The sequence below is a fragment of the Scyliorhinus torazame genome, chromosome 1 (assembly GCF_047496885.1).
Source record: "Scyliorhinus torazame isolate Kashiwa2021f chromosome 1, sScyTor2.1, whole genome shotgun sequence".
In the NCBI taxonomy this organism is placed as follows: Eukaryota; Metazoa; Chordata; class Chondrichthyes; order Carcharhiniformes; family Scyliorhinidae; genus Scyliorhinus; species Scyliorhinus torazame.
Window position 1 is genome coordinate 280,634,991 of NC_092707.1, and position 21,672 is coordinate 280,656,662.

The 21,672-nt window shown below is 46.8% G+C and overlaps 1 pseudogene; it reads left to right on the forward strand.

The window, feature by feature from the left end:
• Window positions 1-416: 416 nt before the first annotated feature.
• Window positions 417-21,672, forward strand: part of LOC140420744 (otoraplin-like) — a 35,675-nt pseudogene continuing 14,419 nt past the window's right edge.

Here is a 21,672-nt window from a genome sequence, read left to right on the forward strand (position 1 = left end):
GCTGTCACCTTTCCACACTGGAAGCCGTCGAACAATTGCCGTTGGGGCCCCTCTGGAGAGCCCAAAAGTCCGTTCCCGGCGGGAGCTGCCGAACGTGCGACCTACCTCGGCATAGCCGCACCTGGAAGTCCAGTTTTGGTCTTCTTATCTGACAAAGGATGTTCTTGTTATAGAGGGAGGGCAGAGAAGGTTTACCAGACTGATTCCTGCGATGAAGGGACTGACGTACGAGGAGAGATTCAGACGGTTCGATTATATTCACTGGAGTTCAGAAGAATGGGGGGGGTTTCATAGAAGCCTATAAAATTCTAACAGGGCTAGACACGGTAGGTGCAGGAAGGATATTTCTAATGGTGGGGGTGTCCAGAGCCAGGGGTCATAGTCTAATGATATCAGCTAAACCTTTTAGGACCAAGATGAGAAATTCCTTTAACCAGAGTGTGGTGAGCTGTGGAATTCGGTACCATAGGAAGCAGTTGAGGTAAAAACAGTGCATGCTTTCAAAAAGGAATTGGATATAACTCTTGGGGCTAAAGGGATCAAAGAATATGAGGGGAAGCGGGAACAGGTTACTGAGTTGGATGATCAGCCATGATCAGATTGAATGGCGAAAGCAGGCTCAACGGACTGAATGGCCTCCACCTGCTCCTATTTTCTATGTTTCTAATAAAATGGAGGTAAGCTTGTAAATTTTGAACAAAAGTGTTGCTGGACTCTGGATGATGCCCACCAGAAGGCCTGCAGCTGCTGCAGCCACCACCTCCTTCTGCACTGGTTGGCCAAAGATCATGAGCCCTGCCTGGGGTCTGAGGTACAGCCAAGATTCAAGGCAGAGTGCCCCCATCAAGTAGTAGAGGAGAGGTTGCATCCTATTCATATATTTGTCAAGATGCCTCTTAAACGGCACTATCGCACTATTGGCACTAACCACCACCTCCCCTGGCAGCATGGTCCAGGCACTCACCACCCTTTGTGTAAAAAACTTGCCTGACCCATCTCCTCTAAACCTTCCCCCTTGCACCTTAAACCTATGCCCCCTAGTCTCTAGCTCTCCCTAAGTTACTTCACCTGCTGACCTATTGATCTGGTTCCCAGCCCCCTGCTACACTAGTTTAAACCCTCCCGAGTGACCCTGGCAAACCTCCCGACCAAGATAATGGTGCCCCTCCAGTTTAGGTGCTGTCCGTCCTCCTTGTACAGGTCCCCCCTGCCCTGGCATTAATCCCGATGATCGCAATATCTGGCACACTCCCTCTTACACCAGCTCTTTAGCCACGTGTTTAGCAGAACTGTCTTCCTATTCTTAGTCTCACTGCCATGTGGCACATGATGTAACCCCAAGATTACAACCCTAGAAGTCCTGTTTTTCAACTAACTCCCTGACAACCTCCCCCACCCCCCCCCCCCCCCCCCCCCCCCCCCCCCCCCGGAGGACCTCGTCACTCTTCCTGCCTGTGTCGTTCGGACTAATGTGTACCACGACCTCTGGCTGTTCACACTTCCCCTTCAGAATGCCCCATGCCCGTTCAGAGACACCGTTGACATTGGCACCAGGAAGACAACATACGATCCTGGGGAGTCTCTTTCGTGGCCGCAGAAGCACCTATCTCTGCACCTGACTATGGAGTCCCCTTTAACTACTGTTCTTCTGCGCTTTGACCCTCCCTGTTGAACAACAAAGCTAACTGTGGTGCCACTCTCTGGCTGCTGTTGTTGTTTTCCTCTGATAGGCCATCTCCCCAACAGTATCCAACACAGTATACTTGTTAGAGAGGGGGACAGCAACAGGGAATTCCTGCACTGACTGTCTGTCACTTCTAGCAGTCACCCATCTATCTGCCTGCACCTTGGGTGTGACCACAGCTCTAAAACTCCTGTCTATGACACTTTCCACCACCTGCATCCTGCATGCTCCTAAGTGCATCCAACCACTGCCCCAAACAATCTATGTGGTCTGTAAGGAGCTGCAATTGGGTACACCATAATGCGTGAAGTGTCACAATTTCCCACATCTCACATGTGAAGCATTTTACCCTGCTGACTGACATTTCTCGCACTAATTAATTAATTTTGAAGTAAATACTTATTAAATTCTTAAGTTGCAATTAACTATATGGCCCCTGGTGCTAGTCATTAAGAATTATCACATCATTAAACAGGTACTTTAGAGAATTAAATAGGTACTTTAGCTATTAATTACTAGACTATAACTTTCAGCAGTGAGTTTAATGGGCAATTAATGTGCAAATGCAGAAATCTTATGAAACTGGAGGAGGATGAAGGACAAGATGATGTTTACAGAAAACTTAATGGATCAGATTGTTCACTTTTCATTGTGGAAACTGGTGTTGACATACAGGTTTATCGGTAAAATTGCCCCCTCGGAATGCATCTCTTATTAGTATCACACTGATGCATGAATGACTGGATTTATTCAGAATCGAATTTGCTATCACCCTTAGATTTATTTCTTTTTTTAATATACATTTTAGAGTACCCAATTCTTTTTTTTCCAACTAAGGGGCAATTTAGCATGGCCAATTGACCTTCCCTGCACATCTTTTTGGGTTGTGGGGGTGAGACCCATGCAGACATGGGGAGAATGTGCAAAATCCACATGGACAGTGACCCGTGGCTGGGATCGAACCAGGATCCTCGGTGTGTGAGACAGCAGTGCTAACCACTGCGCCACCATGCTGGCCCTCCCTTAGATTTCTTTCAACGTTGCTCTGAACTAATTTAGCACTATTCACACAGTGTACGTGTTGCTCATTCTTCCTGGGTTCATAATCTATTCTGCCACAGACCCGTCCATTTTGTAGGTATGTGGTTGTTTCTGCAGATCTGAATGTCCTCAGGCTGAGTATTTTGCTCTGCATTTCTCACAAGGTCTCTTTTTTTATTTCGGATTTGCCAAGCTCCGAATTTGCCCTCTTATCCCAAACATTTTGTTCCCTCATGCCAAAGAAATTCTGTAAGTTTGTAATCTTACCAAAGGTACCAAAGGTGCACCAAGGTTTAAAACAGTCCTGCCTGGATCAAGACATTTCGTGGCATTGTTACATATTCCCACTTTATTCCCAAACTCTGTACGGTATTAATCAATTTGCTCCTTTGATTTCTGATAAAGATGGAGCAAAGCCAACAGTAATGCCTGATGTTAGGACTTATCTCCAGGGGCTGGTTTAGCACAGTGCGCTAAACAGCTGGCTTGTAATGCAGAACAAGGCCAGCAGCGCGGGTTCAATTCCCGCACCAGCCTCCCCGAACAAGCGCCGGAATGTGGCGACTAGGGGATTTTCACAATAACTTCATTGAAGCCTACTTGTGACAATAAACGATTATTATTATTATCTTCCAAACTAATACCTTTTGTCCTTGAAAAAGGAATTTGCAGAGAAATTAACACTCCATTATTTCCACTGGAAAGCACTAGTTCAGGATGAAGTCTCTCTCTAATGTGCTTCCAACTCAAATAGCTGTTCTTCATGTAGCTCTTGAGCCATGTCAAATGCCCAGCTCAACTTTAATATTTTACAATTGAGCAAGTTGTTCTCAACCTCCCACTTAATTCACCATCTCTTCTGCACTTAGAGTGATGAATTAATTTTTAAATCTTTCACATACCAAACCAAATTTATCATCCGTACTGTGTAATTTACTGACATAAGTTTGTCGGACAAATACTGACAATGGTACTTCGTATCCTGAGTGCCAGACCTAAAACAATGGGCCAGAAATGTCTGGGAGAATAATGGTGAGCTCCCAGACAACAACATTATTGTGTGTAAATATATTTGTGGCAGAGAATAATTAGGCTGTTATAAAAGCAAAATACTCCCAAGTGCTGGAAATCTGAAATAATAACAGAAAATGCTGGATACGCTCAGCAGGTCTGGCAGCATCTGTGGAGAGAAACCAAGTTAACATTTCGAGTCCGTATGATTCTTCTACATTAGAGAAGAGCACACTGGTTGTGTGGAGGCATCTCAATATCTGGCAGCCAAATATCTGACCTTGCCATGCTCAGGTGCTCAGCCTACATTTTAGAGTTAGGATAAAACAGCTCAGGATCCCTAACTTAAATTGCCCGATGTCAGTGTCATTTCGGGGAGTGTACCACAGCCGAATGAGTCATCTCTAAATGCAGCCAAAGCAATGGTTTTACATCAGCTCCCTTGTCCCAAGTGATAGGTTTCTACTTCACCATCGATGTAAATCATCGGGCATGGCTGTCTTGGTCACCGATGGATCTCTTTGAGGAGCCTTGCCAGACTGAAGGCATGCAGCCACTAGGCCAATGAGGATTGTGCAAGTGCCTATGCGTCTTGTAGGGTGCTGTTGTGACTGGGGTGCTGGATGGATGTGTGAGGAAGCAGAACTTTCTGATGCCTGATGCCGGAGTACCTGCTCCAGGTGGCATCTCATTTCAGCAGTGTAGCCACCTGGGTTGGCCAACTCCTGACGTAAAATGGAGAACAGCAAAGGCTGCAGGGAAATTCAGCCAACAGAGGCAGAAACTAGCAGGTGCAAGTTTACTGTGTATTAAACTCTGCAAAAGCCCAGACAGCATCGATACAAGCAGCCATCTGCATAATAATGAAGCAGCTATCTACATACTAATGAGCAATCAAAACAATCGAAACATTTGGGATGAACAAGGCCAAGCCAGACTCCTCGGCGCCAGCAGGAGCCAACACAAAAAGAGGTTAACAGACACCTCAAGACTGCCCATCGATCAGGGAACCGCTCCAGTATTGGAGAAATCGAACCAAGCGATTGGAACAAAGTCCAATCACTTGGAACCAGGTACAGGGTCTGCCCCGAAAGGCGGGAAGCCCCTGGGGACTATAAAGTTAAGCCCCCAAGTTCAAATCGTTCTTCTTGACCGGGTCACTCAGTAACGCGAACAAACCCTTGACAGTGACCGGTCCAGCTGCCGCCAAGATCCAATAAGTCTTAAGTCAACACTCGCTACGAGATAGGCGCTCCTAGCTACCAATCCGTACCAACTTTGAATCCCGCAGACTCAGAACCCGAACGAAAGGCCATTTGTTCCCCAGACCTGGTGGGCCAGTCCGAAACTAAGTATAGGCCTGTTAGTTGTAGAAGTAGCTTAGAAGTAGAATTTATGCTTGAGTAGCGATTACTGTGTATAATAAATGTGCTTTGATTTGAATCTTACTAATTGGTGTATTGAGTTATTGATCATTACTTGAACTTGAACCTTGTGGCGGTATCATAAACATCGTGGCGACTCGAGAGCAAAGGTTATAAAACAGAGCCAATTGAACCAACCAAAAGTTAGCAACAGCAGCGACACGTGCCCTCGATGCTTGCTCATCTGTCAGAGCATCCGGGCAATGTGAGCGTCATCTCGAAGCTCATGCGTGAAGTGAGAGGAAAGTAATGCTGGTGGTCATGCTGGCCATGATGGAGAGTTGTCCAGAAGGCTCCTCAGTGCATCCCGTCACCCTCTTCCTGCAGTAGGCTGACAATGAGGTCCTCAGGAGCATTCCTGCCTGGCCTGGCCCATGCAGTGGCCTCTTTGCCTGCATCCCGGATTTCCACAACCTCATCACCATCATTCCCTTTGAGGTCCTCATCAGAGCAGACATGCAGCTCCTCCATCTCGTCACCTGCCAAGTCCTCGGCCTTTTGCAGCACCATGTTGTGTGGTGCACAGCAAGTCACAATAATGTGTGATTGCCTCTGGGAAGTGTACTGAAGCACCCTTCCAAATCGGCCCAGGCATTGGATTCACATTTTCAAGATCTGTACGGTGTGTTCCACCAATATTCAGATTGCAGCATGAGCCTCATTATTTATTGTCTCAGCAGGAGTTTGAAGCCATTCAACAGGAGTCATTGTGGATAACCCTTGTCCTCAAGGAGCTCACCCTGCACTCTCCCCTCTAAAATGTCAGAGATCTGAGACCTACTCAGGATGTATGAGTCGTGGGCGCTTTCTGGGTACAGAATCATAGAGTCCCTCCATTGCAGAAGGAGGCCATTTGGCCCATTGAGTCTGCACTGACCCTTTGAAAGAGCCCCCTACCCAGGCACACTCTCCCGCTCTACCCAGTAACCCAACCTAACGTTTGGACACAATGGGATAATCCACCTAATGTGCATATCTTTGGACTGTGGGAGGAAACCAGAGCACACAGAAGAAACCCAAGCAGACTCAGGGAGAACATACAAACTCAAGACACACAGTCACCCAAGGTTGGTATTGGTCCTGGGTCGCTGATACTGTGAGGCAGCAATGCTAACCACTGTGCCACCCTCTGGCACAAACCTGCATGATAACTTTGTTATAGTCACACACCAGCTGCACATTGAACGAGTCATTGCCTTTCTGGCTGGTGTACTGGAGTGCCTGTTGTCGGGGAGCTTTTATAGCCCCTTGAGTGCAGTCAATGTCTCCCTGCACATGTGGGAGACTGGAAATCTCAGCAAAGCACATTGCTCTTGCATCCTTTGCTACTTGCTTGGTCTCAGTCGATATTGACAGAATTGTGGGTCTTTACAAAAATGGCCCCTGTGACTTCCTGGATGTATTTGTGGATTGGCGCTAGGGAGATCGCACCAACGTTCCCTGTGGAGCCCCAGAAGGAGCCATTGGCGTATAAATTTAATATGGTGGTTACTTTCACAGCCACTGGCAATGGCTGCCCTCTAAGTCCCCGTGGCGTCAAATCCTGCAGAATGTGGCAAATGTGAGTCACTAGAGCTCTTGACATGTGGAGGTGTCAGTGGCATTGGTTCTCATTCATCTGCAGATAACACATGTAAAGCCGATGCACCCTGGGTCAAGCAAGGTGACTCTGAAGCCCATCTCACTGAGGATCATCTCTGTGTCCAGAGGTGGACCCTTGGTCTTGAGGGTTCTGCTCCTCATTTTGGCGAGCCTGGTGCCTCTGGTGCATGCTTCTCAGTCTTCTCCCCTGCCTATAAGTAATAATGCAGGCAGAGATAACACTAAGTTCCATCTTCCTGGTGTTTCCCTCATTGCACGATCAATGGGGAACATGCAAGAATCAAAATTTATTTTTGCAAAGATCAAATTTCTGTCAAGGAATCACCTGTGATTGTGGACTTGAGGCATTTTATGCATGACAGAGAATACTGGCTGCTGGAATGATGCCCAATGCATGAGTGTTTACCACAACTCCCCCACCTCCAGTGCCCAAGACTGGCTGCCACCAGCTTCAACCAGGCATCTGGATGTTTGGATGTTCAGCCTTCAGCCAGGAGCCAGCACTCCAAAACTGCGCCCTTTGGACTAAACATAGAACATACAGTTCAGAAGGAGGCCATTCGGCCCATCGAGTTTGCACCGACCCACTTAAGCCCTCACTTCCACCCTATCCCCATAACCCAATAACCCCTCCTAACCCTTTTGGTCACTAAGGGCAATTTATCATGGCCAATCCACCTAACCTGCACGTCTTTGGACTGTGGGAGGAAACCGGAGCACCCGGAGGAAACCCACGCAGACACGGGGAGAACATGCAGACTCCGCACAGACAGTGACCCAGCGGGTCACCCCAACAGCACGGTAGCATAGTGGTTAGCACAATTGCTTCACAGCTCCAGGGTCCCAGGTTCAATTCCCGGCTTGGGTCACTGTCTGTGCGGAGTCTGCACATTCTCTCCGTGTCTGCGTGGGTTTCCTCCGGGTGCTCTGGTTTCCCCCCACAGTCCAAAGATGTGTAGGTTAGGCGGATTGGCCATACTAAATTGCCCTTAGTGTCCAAAATTGCCCTTAGTATTGGGTGGGGTTACTGGGTTCTGGGGATAGGGTGGAGGTGTGGACCTTGGGTAGGGTGCTCTTTCCAAGAGCCCGTGCAGACTCAATGGGCCGAATGACCTCCTTCTGCACCGTAAATTCTATGAAAACTATGAAAACATGAGGGTGAATTTTCAGGGACAACATGAGATCAATTAATGAGTCATGGGCGCTTCTTGGGTATTGAACCATAGAGTCCCTTTGTGAGTGGTGCATTGCCACATTTCCAAGAGGGGGTTCTCAAGCTTGTCAGGCCCCCATATAGTTCTGTCGTTCCATCGTACTCTGATGAATTTGAAGACCGCAAACAATCATTCCCACTTTGAGGGATCAGTGTTGCATGAATAAGCAAAATTGCTACACTTTCCTGACTCACTGCATGTCAACAGTACAGCTACTAACCAGGTTCAGCTGTGCCTCTGCCCTCATTTTTCAACCATCACATAAGTTGGGTAGCCTTTTAGTGCTCCCCTCCCCAAAGCCACGTCTCTCAGTTCAACCTTCCACGCTTATTTTCCCCAATAGAGCCTTTGACCTGCAGGCTCCACCCCTTCCCTCAGTCCTGTCTGGCCCTCCCCAAGCTGAGCCTACCCTTGCAGCACAGTAGAAGTCACCCCCGCTTAACTCTGATGTCGTAGCTGTAGAGATTTGCTCTGAGACCACCCTGAAATCGATGCAGTGCAGCCTGCAAAGCCTGGCGCTGACCCCCCTGCGAGTGTTGAGCAATGCAGGGTATGCAAACTAACCACAGGGTCTCGAGCAAAGAGCAGGTTGCCAGTTGCAAGTTGTTTAAATCCTGTTATTCTAATTGCATGGCGATGTTGGCTCTTAATCCAGTGGGGAGGGATGATTCCAGTGAGCAGGCATCATAATGAGTTGCTGATTCATGCTAATAGAATTGACAATGTTTGGTGGCGGGAAACACAGCCCGCCATTGACGGCTAAAGTGCACAATTGCTTCCTCGTTTTACGTGGCTGTAAAAGCCAGTTTTGTGCCTTCTCATGAGATGTGGCTTTTGCAACCGCCATGAAGCCAGCTGTGGTCGTGAGCAGAAAATGCCGGCCATCGAAAGGAATAAAGAAAGAGATAAGACAGAGAATGAAGTGTAAGGACCCTTCCAGTTGATTCTCTCATTTCCTATTTATTTTACTTTGTCGTTATCATTTTAAATCCATGGATATTTAATGGACATATATATTTAAGTTGAACAGGAGCAGTGAGGAACTCAAATGTTGCAAAATAGTACACTGTGCTATGAAGATTTTGATTTTGAACAGAAGAACTCAGTCATTCTGGCACCCAGGAATACCAGAGGGATTTGGTTCGATTGGTTGGCTGGTTGCCAATGGATGGGCCAAAGACCACATTCTGCCCAGCGACAGATAGTGATTGGATTCAGCCAGGTGGGGGTTTTCAGAGAACCGAGAGAGAATGCCTTTCTTGGACACTGAAAGAAGAAGCTGTGAGTGTCTCTCTCTCTCTCTCTCTCTCTTGCTCTCTCTTTCTCCAAATATGCTTCCTGCCTGCCCTTTCTGAATCTGCAGAGACGTCTTGAGATCCTGATGAATCGACAGTGAAAACCATTACAGACACAAAGCAAAGACCCCATCCAACTGGATATCTAGACTGAAGAAAGATGTACTGGAAGATATCCATCTGAAACAGAGACTTTTATCCATTTACTTTTTGTCGTATTTTTCCTTTACACCCCTCTTTCCCCTCTGTGTTTGTCCATCTTGGGTGTGTGCAGAGGGTGGAGATGAGTTCAAGAGGGGTTTATGAATGAGATAAAAGTTAACCAGTTGTATTTGCTACCTATTTAATTCTAGTTATTGTTATTAATAAAAATTAATTGTGTTTAAATTTACAAACCTGCAGTTATTGGGCAGCCAAAGACCAAGGACGTTTGGAATTGCTTAAAGATTCATAGTTAACTTCAATTGTGTGTCGACTCTGGGTCAAGTGGGGCTGGAATTAACGGATAGCCCAGGATGTCATAACAGAGTCCACTCAGTGTGTCACATCAATGCTGGAATAAAGTATTTTGTGAAATCACACATCTGCTGTGTAGGGCCTAATTTACAACGCAATTGGAAACCCTGAGCAGAGGGTTCATGATCTGACATTGTCAAAGAACAAAGAACAAAGAACAAAGAAATGTACAGCACAGGAACAGGCCCTTCGGCCCTCTAAGCCTGTGCCGACCATGCTGCCCGACTAAACTACAATCGTCTACACTTCCTGGGTCCGTATCCCTCTATTCCCATCCTATTCATGTATTTGTCAAGATGCCCCTTAAATGTCACTATCGTCCCTGCTTCCACCACCTCCTCCGGTAGCGTGTTCCAGACACTCACTACCCTCTGTATAAAAAACGTGCCTCGTACATCTACTCTAAACCTTGCCCCTCTCACCTTAAATCTATGCCCCCTAGTAATTGACCCCTCTACCCCGGGGAAAAGCCTCTGACTATCCACTCTGTCTATGCCCCTCATAATCTTGTAGACCTCTATCAGGTCGCCCCTCAACCTCCTAATTTCCAGTGAGAACAAACCGAGTTTATTCAACTGCTCCTCATAGCTAATGCCCTCTATACCAGGCAACATTCTGGTAAATCACTTCTGCACCTTCTCTAAAGCCTCCACATCCTTCTGGTAGTGTGGCGACCAGAATTGAACACTATACTCCAAGTGTACCCTTACTAAGGTTCTATACAGCTGCAACATGACTTGCCAATTCTTATACTCAATGCCCCGGTCAATGAAGCCAAGCATGCCGTTTGCCTTCTTGACTACCTTCTCCACCTGTGTTGCCCCTTTCAGTGACCTGTAGACCTGTACTCCTAGATCTCTTTGACTTTCAATACTCTTGAGGGTTCTACCATTCACTGTATATTCCCTACCTGCATTAGACCTTCCAAAATGCATTACCTCACATTTGTCCGGAGTAAACTCCATAATCACTGTGTCACTGTGCACATTGAAACAAGCAAGCCTTGGCTGCGATCCAGCAGCTCCTTTTGCCATGGTGCAAATCCCTTAATGATCTCTAAATCTCACTAGCAGCCACAAGCGGGATTTGTGTCGGAGAGATCTCAGTTTGAGATCTTGCCCGCACCCCGCCAGTGACATGATCAGGTTCACGTCTTTCTATACATGATCATACTTTAACATTATTTAAGAGGTTGACGCCGTAGTGTCCGACCACAGCACATCCTGCCCCACTGGTGGCATGATGTAACGCCGGCGCCAATCACTACTGGTCTTCAAAAAGCGAGATCATGACCATGCTGAAGGTGTGGAAGTGTCAAGTGGGCACATGCAGGATGCTTTGCCAAGGGGGTTCTGGCAGGAGGCTGTAGCGGAGGGAACACCCTTCTCCATTGGGGGAATCCCCTTCTGCGTGTGCGGCTTGAGGTGTTCCCCTTGTCTGTCGAGGATCCCAATGTCTGTGGGATGGGGTCCCCAATGTCCATGGGAGGGGTCCCAATCTCCGTTGGGAGGGGGACCTTAAATTTAACTTTTGCGTCCCGATCTCCGAATCTCAGCTTTGTGTTTAGGCCCCACCCCTCCAGCTGGCTGTGTGATCCTTGCCAGTCCTTTGAAATTGCACAGAATGCTGCTAAATCAGGCAAGAAAAGGTGTCTGTGAAGCCAGAGAGTTTCACGGAGCTTTTTTCGCCTGATCCAGCACTCTGTGCAGTTTGGGAAACATTGCACCCCTTACCTGTAATCTGATTTCAATAAATGTCTGCAGCCTGCAAAATTTGGGCAGTAAAGTGGTGTTAAGGTCACAATCAGAACAGCTGTGATGTCATTTTTCTCAGATGTGGTTAGATGTGTTTTTCTATTTTATCCACAAATAGCAAAGGAGGTGCAAAGGACCAGTTTTTTTCTCTCCTTTATTTGTTTGTGGAATGTGGGCATCATTGGCTGGGCCAGCATTTGTTGTCCATTCCTGAGGGCATTTAAGATTCAACCACATTGCTGTGGGTCTGGAGTCATATGTAGGCCAGGTAAGGATGACAGATTTCCTTCCCTAAAGGACATTAGTGAACTAGATGGGTTTTTACAACAATGGTTTCATGGTCATTATTAGACTTTTAATGCCAGATTTCTATTGAATTCAAATTTCACCATCTGTCCTGGTGGGATTTGAACCCATGTCCCCAGAGCGTTACTCTGGGTCTCTGGATTACTAGTCCAGTGACAATACCTTTCTATTTTATCCACAAAAGTTGTGAACCTGAAAAATTTGGTAATTACCAAAGCACATTGTGACTGTCTTTTCAAAGCTGAGTTGTCATCAGCTTACTTATTTCCTCTCAAATGTAGAAAGTGCCCAGTCAGTGAACTTGAATTGCCAAAGGGACCTGTGCTGCTCCGTAGGGAAGAGAAGTAGCAAATGAGAAGAAAGATATTCCTGTGTTCTGTGACAATGAGAGGACTGGTAGTCCAGCTGGAGTTTGTTTCGTGGCCATGGCCCCTGACCTCTTCAAGGCATGCCCCGGCTGGGAGGTTGGCTCCTGGGAGACAGGGGTTATCTAGTGTGGTTGTAGCTGAAGACGCCTATCCGGAGACCACAGACCAATGCGGAGACCCGTTACAATGACAGGGCAGCCCTGTCCTGTCCCTCATCCACCATCCGCACAGAGTTCCCCAGGCCTTGGACATCCTGACCGATGGTCGATAACATCGTCCCCCAAACCTCCACTGTGAACGCCACCCGTGCGGTGTTGATCTGGGTGGCACTCATGGTCAGCACCACCTCCTGCCCCTGCAGGCGGTTGGAGTCCTCCAACTGATAACCCCTCATGCAGTCCCTGGTTCTGTGACTGCATCTCCACTATCGCTGGGACCACCCTTTCCAGAAGACCGAAACCCATTCGAGACTTGTGGGAGGAAACCGGAGCACCCGGAGGATACCCACGCAGACACGGGGAGAACATACGAACTCCGCACAGACAGTGACCCAAGCTGGAATCGAACCTAGGACCCTGGCATTATGAAGCAATAGTGCTAACCACTGTGCTACCATGTGGCATAGGAAGGTGTATAATAAACCCAGAGAACCATGGATGTCCAGAGACATTCAGGATACGATGGAAGGAAGAGAGACCAAGGGGGAAATCTCTGGGTGGAGTCAGAGGACATTGGTAGGGTGTTGAGCGAATATTTCACATCTGTCTTCATCCAAAAAATGAGGCGGTAGTTATGGAACTCGGGAGAGAGATTGTGAGGATCTTGAGAAAATTGTCATAGGGAGTGACAAGGTAATGGATGTATTGGCGGGCTTAAAAGTGGACAAATCTCCAGATCCAGGTGACCTGTGGCCCAGGCTGCTATGGGAGGCAAGGGAGGAGACTGCCCGGGCTCTGACCCAAATTTTGAATTGCTCTCTGGCCATGGAGGCGGTGCCAGAGGACTGGAGTACAGCTCATGTGGTCCCACTATTTAAGAAAGGTTGTAGAGACAAGCCAGGTAACTTGAGTCTCACGTCAGTGGTTGGGAAATTACCTGAGAAGATTCTGAAGGAGAGAATTTATCGACACTTGGAGAGTCAAGATGTGATCAGGGATAGTCAGCATGGGTTTGTCAGAGGGAGGTCATGCTTAGCAAGTTTGATTGAATTTTTTGAGCATGTAACCAAGCATGTAGAGGGTAATTTAGTTGATGTAGTTTACATGGATTTCAGAAAAGCCTTTGACAAGGTCCCACATGGGAGACTCATAAAGAAGACAAATGCACATGGGATACAGTGTGATTTGATAAGGTAGATTCATAATTGGCTTATCGGTAGGAGACAGAGGGTAATGATAGATGGCTGATTTAGTGCCTGGAAGCTGGTGACCAGTGGCGTACAGCAGGGATCCGTGCTGAGCCACCTCTTGTTTGTCATTCATATAAATGACAGAGATGACTATGTGGGGGGTAGAATCAGTAAGTTTGCGGGTGACACAAAGATTGGCCGGGTGGTTACAGTGAAGTTGAGTGCCTTGGGTTACAAGAAGATATAGGCGGGATGGTCAAATGCACAGATAAGTGGCTTGTGGAATTTAACCCTGAAAAGAGTGAAGTGGTACACTTTGGTCGGAGTAATTTGACAAGGAAGTATACTATGAAAGGTCTGACACTGGGAAGTTCTGAAGAACAAAGGTGTGCTTGTCCATAAATCTCTGACGCTAGAAGGGCAGGTTAATAGGGTGCGAAAAAAGCATTTGGGACATTCGCTTTTAGCAATCAAGGTATAGATTACAAAAGCAGGGAGGTCATGATGGAGCTGTATAGAACTTTGGTGAGACCACAGCTGGAGTATTGTGTGCAATTCTGGTCACCACATTATAGGGAGGATATAATTACACTGGACGGGGTGCAGAGAAGATTCACCAGAATGTTGCCTGGGATGGAACATTTAAGTTATAAAGAGAGGTTGGATAGACTTGGGTTGTTTTCTCAGCAGAGAAGCCTGAGGGGCGACCTGATTGAGATACAAGATTATGAGGGACATTGACAGAGTGGATGGGGAGCAGCTGTTCCCCTTAATTGAAGGGTCAGTTACGAGGGGACACAAGTTCAAAGTGAGGGGTGGGAGGTTCAGGGGGGATTTGAGGAAAAATGTTTTTACCCAAAGAGTGATGATGGTCTCAAATGCACTGCCTGGGAGTGTGGTAGAGGTGGGTTGCCTCACATCCTTTAAAAAGTACCTGGACGAGTACTTGGCACACCATAACATTCAAGGCTATGGGCCAAGTGCTGGCAAGTGGGATTAGGTGGGCAGGTCAGGGCCTTTCATGCATCGGTTCAGACTCGATGGGCCAAAGGGCCTCTTCTGCACTGCAGTATTCTGTGATGCTGAGTGGAACTAACGAGTTGCTCTTCGAAAGTAAAATACTGCGGAAGCTGGAAATGTGAAACAAACCCAGAAAATGCTGGATAAACTCAGCAGGTCTAGCAGCATCTGTGGAGAGAGAAACAGAGTTATTATTTTGAGTCTAAATGACTCTTCTACAGAGCTGCCGCACTCTTCAAAAGAGCTGGCACAAACTCAGTGGGCCAAATGATCCCCCACTGTGCTGACAATCCTCTGATTCAATGCTGTCTGGATCAGTGCTAATTTGAAGGCTCCACAATTTATATAGCTTCTAACTAGGGTAACCGACCTTACCGGAATGTGAGTCTACCGGAATCAGCATTATTAATGTTCTGAGTTGCACTTCTTTAATCAAGAGCCACTAATGTTGTTTATCATTGAGTTCTCTAATATTTTCTCACATTTGGCTCTTGTGACTGGAGCCCTGGCCATATATTTGAGTAATTATTTATCTCACACATTCACGATTCTAGATCTTCCAGAGACTCAAATATCCTGAGAAGTAAAGGATCAAAAAAACCTCTTGGATCTGAAATCAGAAATTACAAAAACATGCTGAAAAATAATCAACATAAATATTTATTCAGTAAACCACAGTAAAACACTTGCTTGCATTTTCAGTTTCTTATATTTGCATTTGGCAGGTTTAACTGCAATTATGCTGATAGAAAATGTGGCAAAACAACGTTGCCAAAATGTGTTTTGCGTTATGAAGGTAACACTTGTTGCAGCATTGAGAGGTATGTGTTCCTCTGCAACTTTCATTTCAGTGCAAATACGGTAGCACGGTGGGTAGCACTGTTGCTTCACAACTCCAGGGTCCCAGGCTCAATTCACGGCTTGGGTCACTGTCTGTGTGGAGTCTGCAAGTTCTCCCTGTGTCAACGTGGGTTTCCTCCGGGTGTTCCGGTTTCCTCCCACAAGTCCCAAAAAAGACGTGCTATTAAATGAATTGGACATTCTGAATTCTCCCTCTGTGTACCAGAACAGGCACCGGAATGTGACGACTAGGGGCTTTTCACAGTAACTTCATTGCAGTGTTAATGTAAGCTTACTTGTGACAATAAAGATTATTATTATATGAATAACAGTGCAATTGTGTTAGATTCTGGTTCACTCTCAGGAATGTGGAAATGAATATTACCTGGGAGGTGTACAGATTTTGTTTTGCATGAAGTAAAACTAACTGAAGGATAAAACAATTGAGATACAACGGATTGTCTGAATAATATTAATTACCATTTTAATTAAAATTCTGTTTAACTTTTAAGATTTGTTTCCTGTGACTTGAAATGGAGCAATTCACTCAGCCGTGAATCATTTCCTCTGGAATATAAGTAAACAGGAAATCATTTGAGGCTCATTTTAATTGCTCGGCCCAAGATCGCAAGAAACTGCAGAGTATGGAGAACTCAGCCCAACGCATCACACAAGCTTGCCACTCTCCTATTGATTCTGTATACACCTCCCTCTGCCTCAGAAAGGCAGACAACATTGTCAGAGACCCCTCACACCCAGGCTTTGCCCTCTTCCAGACCCTTCCATCAGGCAGAAGATACAGAAGTCTAAAGATCCGCACATCCAGACATGAGAACAACTTCTTCCCCACAGCTACTAGGCTCCTCAACGACTCCCCCTCGGACTGATCTGTTCCCTATAAGAACACTATTCACGACGCCCCATGCTGCTCTTGTTTGGCCCTTGTTTCGCACTGTAACCAATCACTATTTGTTGATGTACCATTGCCAATATACTCTGTCGATTATTTTTTGTCTACGATGTACACACTGTGTACGTTCCCTTGGCGGCAGAAAAATACTTTTCGCTGTACTTCGGTAAATGTGACAATAAATGTCAATCAAATCTTTTCACTGGCATGTGTTTTCTACTTTTTGAAAATGCAGTTTTAGTTTTCAAATTAATCGGATTGACGTTTGACTCAATAGACATCTGACTATCATCAAAGAAAGGAAGGCCTATACTCCCATTTTGAAATATATTTTCGACACTTATATAAAAGTGTAAGGACAGTGCTTGTTTCATTATGTCACTCAGTTTCTCTTTTTCATGTTCTTTTAAATATAATATGTTGAGTGTTTACCAGATCATAACCTAGACTGAACATAAAGTTGGACGAACTTGAGCTGAGTAGCAACATTAATTTGTACATATGAAGACATTCCTTTCTACTTGATATCATTTTTATTATTGGCTACATGTTTTTCATATTTACTTTGATGTCATTTCCAGCTGTGACCAGTACTTGTAAGTATCGTGCACACGGTGGGCGGTGTAGTGGTAATATCACTGATCTAGTTTGCAGAGACCCAGTTTAATGCTCTGGGGACAAGGGTTCAAATCCCACCAAGGTAGCTGCTGGAATTCAAATTCAATTAATAAAATCTGGAATTATAAAGCTGGTCCAAGACAACTATCATCGATTGTTGTGAAAATCCACCTGGTCTCTCAAATCTTTCAGGGAGGAAATCTGCCATCCTTACCTGGTCTGGCCTACATGTGAGTCCAAACCCACTGGGCTCTGAAATAGCCTAGCAATTAGGGATGGGCAACAAATGCTGGCCTTGCCCATGAAAGAATGAAAAAAATATTCTTTGGTTAACAACAATACATTTTTTCCTCATTTAATTTAATGAGAAAGGGCAATTGATGGAGAAGGAAATGATAATGTTCAATTGTATACGAAAAGAAAAGTAAAGTGAGGGAGAGAAAGATTGGATTGAGAGAGGCACAGAAAGGAAAAGCGGATTTTTTAAAGTTTTACCGGTAAAATCTAGAGGACGAATTTACTATTGCAGGAATGAAATTCCACAATTTTAATTTCAGGGCCTCCCATTTAGGACCATAAATTCACATCACTAATTGGGTCCTTACATCATTAAATACTGTAACTTGCTGCAGCAAGCTGAATTTACGTTTCTTCCCCAAATTCAAAAATGTTTTGAAACTCAAGAAAGTTTTGGAAGGGGCCCTTCACAGTGCTATCAAGCAGCACTAGCTGAGCAATAACCTGATCATTGATGCTCAATTTGGGTTCCATCAGGATTACTCAGCTCCTTACCTCATTACAACCTTGGTTCAAACATGGACAAAAGGAGCTGAATTCCAGAGGTTGGTTAAGAGTGACTGCCCTTGACATCAAGGCAGCATTTGACCAAGTGTGGCATCAGGGAGTCCAGCAAAACTGGAGTCAATGGGAATCAGGGGGAAACTTTCCACTGGTTGGTTTCAAACCTTGACCAAAGGAAGATGGTTTTGGTGGTTGGGGATCAATCATCTCATTTCATTGCATCACTGCAGGTGTTCCTCAGGCTCCTAGACTCAACCATCTTTAGCTGCTTCATCAATGACCATCGTCCCATCATAAGGTCAGAAGTGGGGCTGTTCATTGATGATCGCACAATGTTCAGCACTATTTGTGATTCCTCAGATACTGAAGCGGTCCATGTGCAAATGCAGCAAGACCTGGACAATATCCAGTCTTGGGTTAGCAAGTAGCATTCACGCCACACAAGTGGCAGGCCATCTTCAACAAGAGAGAATCTAACCATCACACATTGACACCACAAGACGCTGAGTTATTTTTCTCTGCGCCCTAACAGAAGCAAGCAACACAAACTCTGTTATTTTCCCAGCAATCTTCGACCCAATGAGAGTATACAGGTAACTATTTGAAGTTTTTGGTGCTTTAGTTTTTGAGGTATTTTGTGGCTTTCTGCAGTATTAGCACTTGAAAGTGATACATTGTGACAGTCAATGAACTTTCAAAAGCATTTTAAGTGCATGAGTAGATGGATTGAGTGTAATACTCTAATGTGATGATGCAAAATGCCTAGCCTCCTGCATTTTTAGGAGGTTTTAAAACCATATCTAGAAGAAATTAATAACTGGCTCTTTCAATGGCTAATGGGTGGAGTCCAGAGATGTGTTTGTTTTATTTAAAAGGAATTCAGTTAGATGTGATCCTTTAATGGAAGGGGAAGGTATCTCTGCAGAATCTGCATGCTACACCAATTTGGAACAAAATAATGGGCCAGGTTTTGCGGTATTCACAAAGAGGCTGGCTGCACTCACCATTGATACTGGGTAAATTAGATAGCTACTTATGGCATCCATATATAGTACAATTAAAAGCAGAAAACTAGAAGGTACTTTCAGTGGTGTCCTGATCATTTATAGTCTTCACCAATAGAATCTGCACAGAGATCACTATGATGGTGTGACTTTAGGCTAATTACCCCCTTGCGTTGTACGAACGGCAGATGTTTGACCATGTTCAATCAGAAATAACTGAGTTTTTGACAGTATAATATGTGTTAATTATTGATGAACAACCTCTCTAGCTCTGGTAAAAAAATTAATTTCACAAGTTTGGAGCAATATTCCCTCAGAAGTGACCCCCCGCTGGGTCGGAGAATTGCCGGGGGCTGGGGTGAATCCCGCCCCCGCCGGTTGCCGAATTCGCCGGTACCGGACATTCGGCGGGGGCGGGAATCGCACCGCGCCGGTTGGCGAGACCCCCCCGGCAATTCTCCGGCCCGCGATGGGCCGAAGTCCCGCTGCTGTAATGCCAGTCCTGCTGGCGAGGATCAAACCACCTCTCTTACCGGCGGGACCAGGCGGCATGGGTGGGCTCCGGGGTCCTGGGGGGGGGGGGGGACACGGGGCGATCTGGCCCCGGGGGGTGCCCCCACGGTGGCCTGGCCCGCGATCAGGGCCCACCGATCCACGGGCAGGCCTGTGCCGTGGGGACACTCTTTCCCCTCTGCCTCGGCCACAGCTTTCACCATGGCCGACACAGAAGAGACACCCCCCTGCGCATGCGCGGGGATGACGTCAGCTTCTGCCGGCCGGCAAAGTCCTTTCAGTCCCGGCTGGCGTGGCGCCAAAGGCCTTTCCTGCCGGCAGGGCACCAACAACTCCAGCGCGGGCCTAGCCCCTCAAGGTGAGGGCTTGGCCCCTAAAGGTGTGGATTTCGGCCCGACGCTGGAGTGGTTCCCACCACTCCATCCCACTGGGACCCCCCACCCCGCCGGGTAGGGGAGAATCCCGGCCAAGATTATAAATTTTTAAAATAATACGTCTCTCCCATATTTCTCAATCTTTACCTTGCTTCCTGTACAATGATTTGAGAGTCATTTATATTTCCTGTTTTCTTTTAACTTCTTGCTTTCCAGTCTGCATGTCCCGGTGAGGATTATTCAGTCTGATTGGCTGATGGGCCTAGCTGCTGTTTCGCCTCCTCAAAGAAGCCACAGATCCCTTGTACATGGTGCCATCTTCAAACGGATGTTTACGCCTCTGCTGCTAAGCCCGGCAATAGCTTGTAGGCACCAGTGCATGAGCTGAATTTGAAAGTTGTTCTCGGTCATAGAGTTTTTAAACTTGTTAATCCACTTTTCAAAGATTTCAGAGGGCCTTCCATTTTTCCATTGTTTTTAATTCAGCTAAACGCACTTAAAAACACCAACACATACTGTATTCCAGAAAATACAGGAAAACCCCTGATCAGTGAGAGAGAAAAGTAATTCCAATGTTGGATACCACATGTGCTCTTCAGGAAATAAATGTTCAGGGCTGAAGTGACCTTTAAAACTGGATGTGGACTTTTACCCCAAGTCCGCTTGCAACTTGTGACATAATTCTTTTATATCCTCTGTGGTCGAGTGCAGTCTCCACATAAATAATTGCTCAGAGCACTAAGTCTGCCAATGCTCATATGTCTGATGTGGCAGGCAGTTTCATTTCTCTCATGGTGTAATCTGACTTGCCTTCTTTATCATAGAATGATATTGCACAGGGGAGAACATTCAGCCTTTTCATTAGAATAATAGAATAGTACAGTATAGAAGGAAGTAATTCCACCCATCAAGTCTGTACAGGCTCTTTTTAAGAGTAACCCAGTTAGTCTCACTCCATTTCTGTTTCCATTTCCCAGCAATTCTTTTCTCCTTCAATTATTTATTCAATGCCCTCTTGAAGGATACTATGAAATCTGAATCCAACCGTGATTCCAAATCCTATTGCATAAAAAGAGTTTTTCCCCATACTGGGCGGGATTCTCCACTCCCGCGCCGAAGTGCCCACGCCGTCGTGAACGCCGTCGAGGTTCACGATGGCGCGAAACGGCCCCTATCCCGACCGATTTCAGGGCCCAATAATGGGCTAGGAGCGGTGCCACGTCATCTACACGCGCCAGGCCTTGCCGCTGCGTAAAGGCGGCGCTGCATACATGACGCGGCCGGCGCCGCATAACTGGCGTCACCCGCGCATGCGCGGGTTGGCCGGCGCCAACCCACGCATGCGTGGTTGCCGTCCTCTCTGAGTCCGCCCCGCAAGAAGATGGCGGACGGATCTTGCGGGGCCTCGGAAGGAAGGAGGTCCTCCTTCAGAGAGGACGGCCCGACGATCGGTGGGCACCGATCGCGGGCCATCCCACATTTGAGGTACCCCCCGGTGCAGGATTCCCCCTCCCCCCCCCCCCCGCAGGCCGCCCCCCCCAACATTCCCGCGTTGTTCCCGACAGCAGCGACCAGGTGTGGATGGCGCCGGGGGGAACCCGCCGTTTTGGGCTGGTCACTCGGCCCATCCGGGCCTGAGAATAACAGGGGTGCCAGAGAATCATCATTTTGGGTGTCTCGGGTGATTCTCCGGCCTGCGGCCCGCGGAACTCGACGGGGCCGTTCCCGCCGCTTGGGAGAATTGCGGGAGGGCGTCAGACCGGCGTCGCGGGAAATTTGGCGGCCCAGGCGATTCTCCCAACCGGCGCGGGATTGGAGAATCTCGCCCTATGTCTCTGGTTCTTTTACCAATCATCTTAAATCTGCATCTTCTGGCTACTGACACTACGGGGGGCACAGAAAATCCCACCCATCATTATTGGTGGCCATGCCTTCAGCTGCCAAGACTCTAGCTTCTGGAGTGCTTCTGGAATGGACTGCATAAACATCTCCACCTCTCTCTCCTCCCTCAAGTTGCTCTTTAAAACCT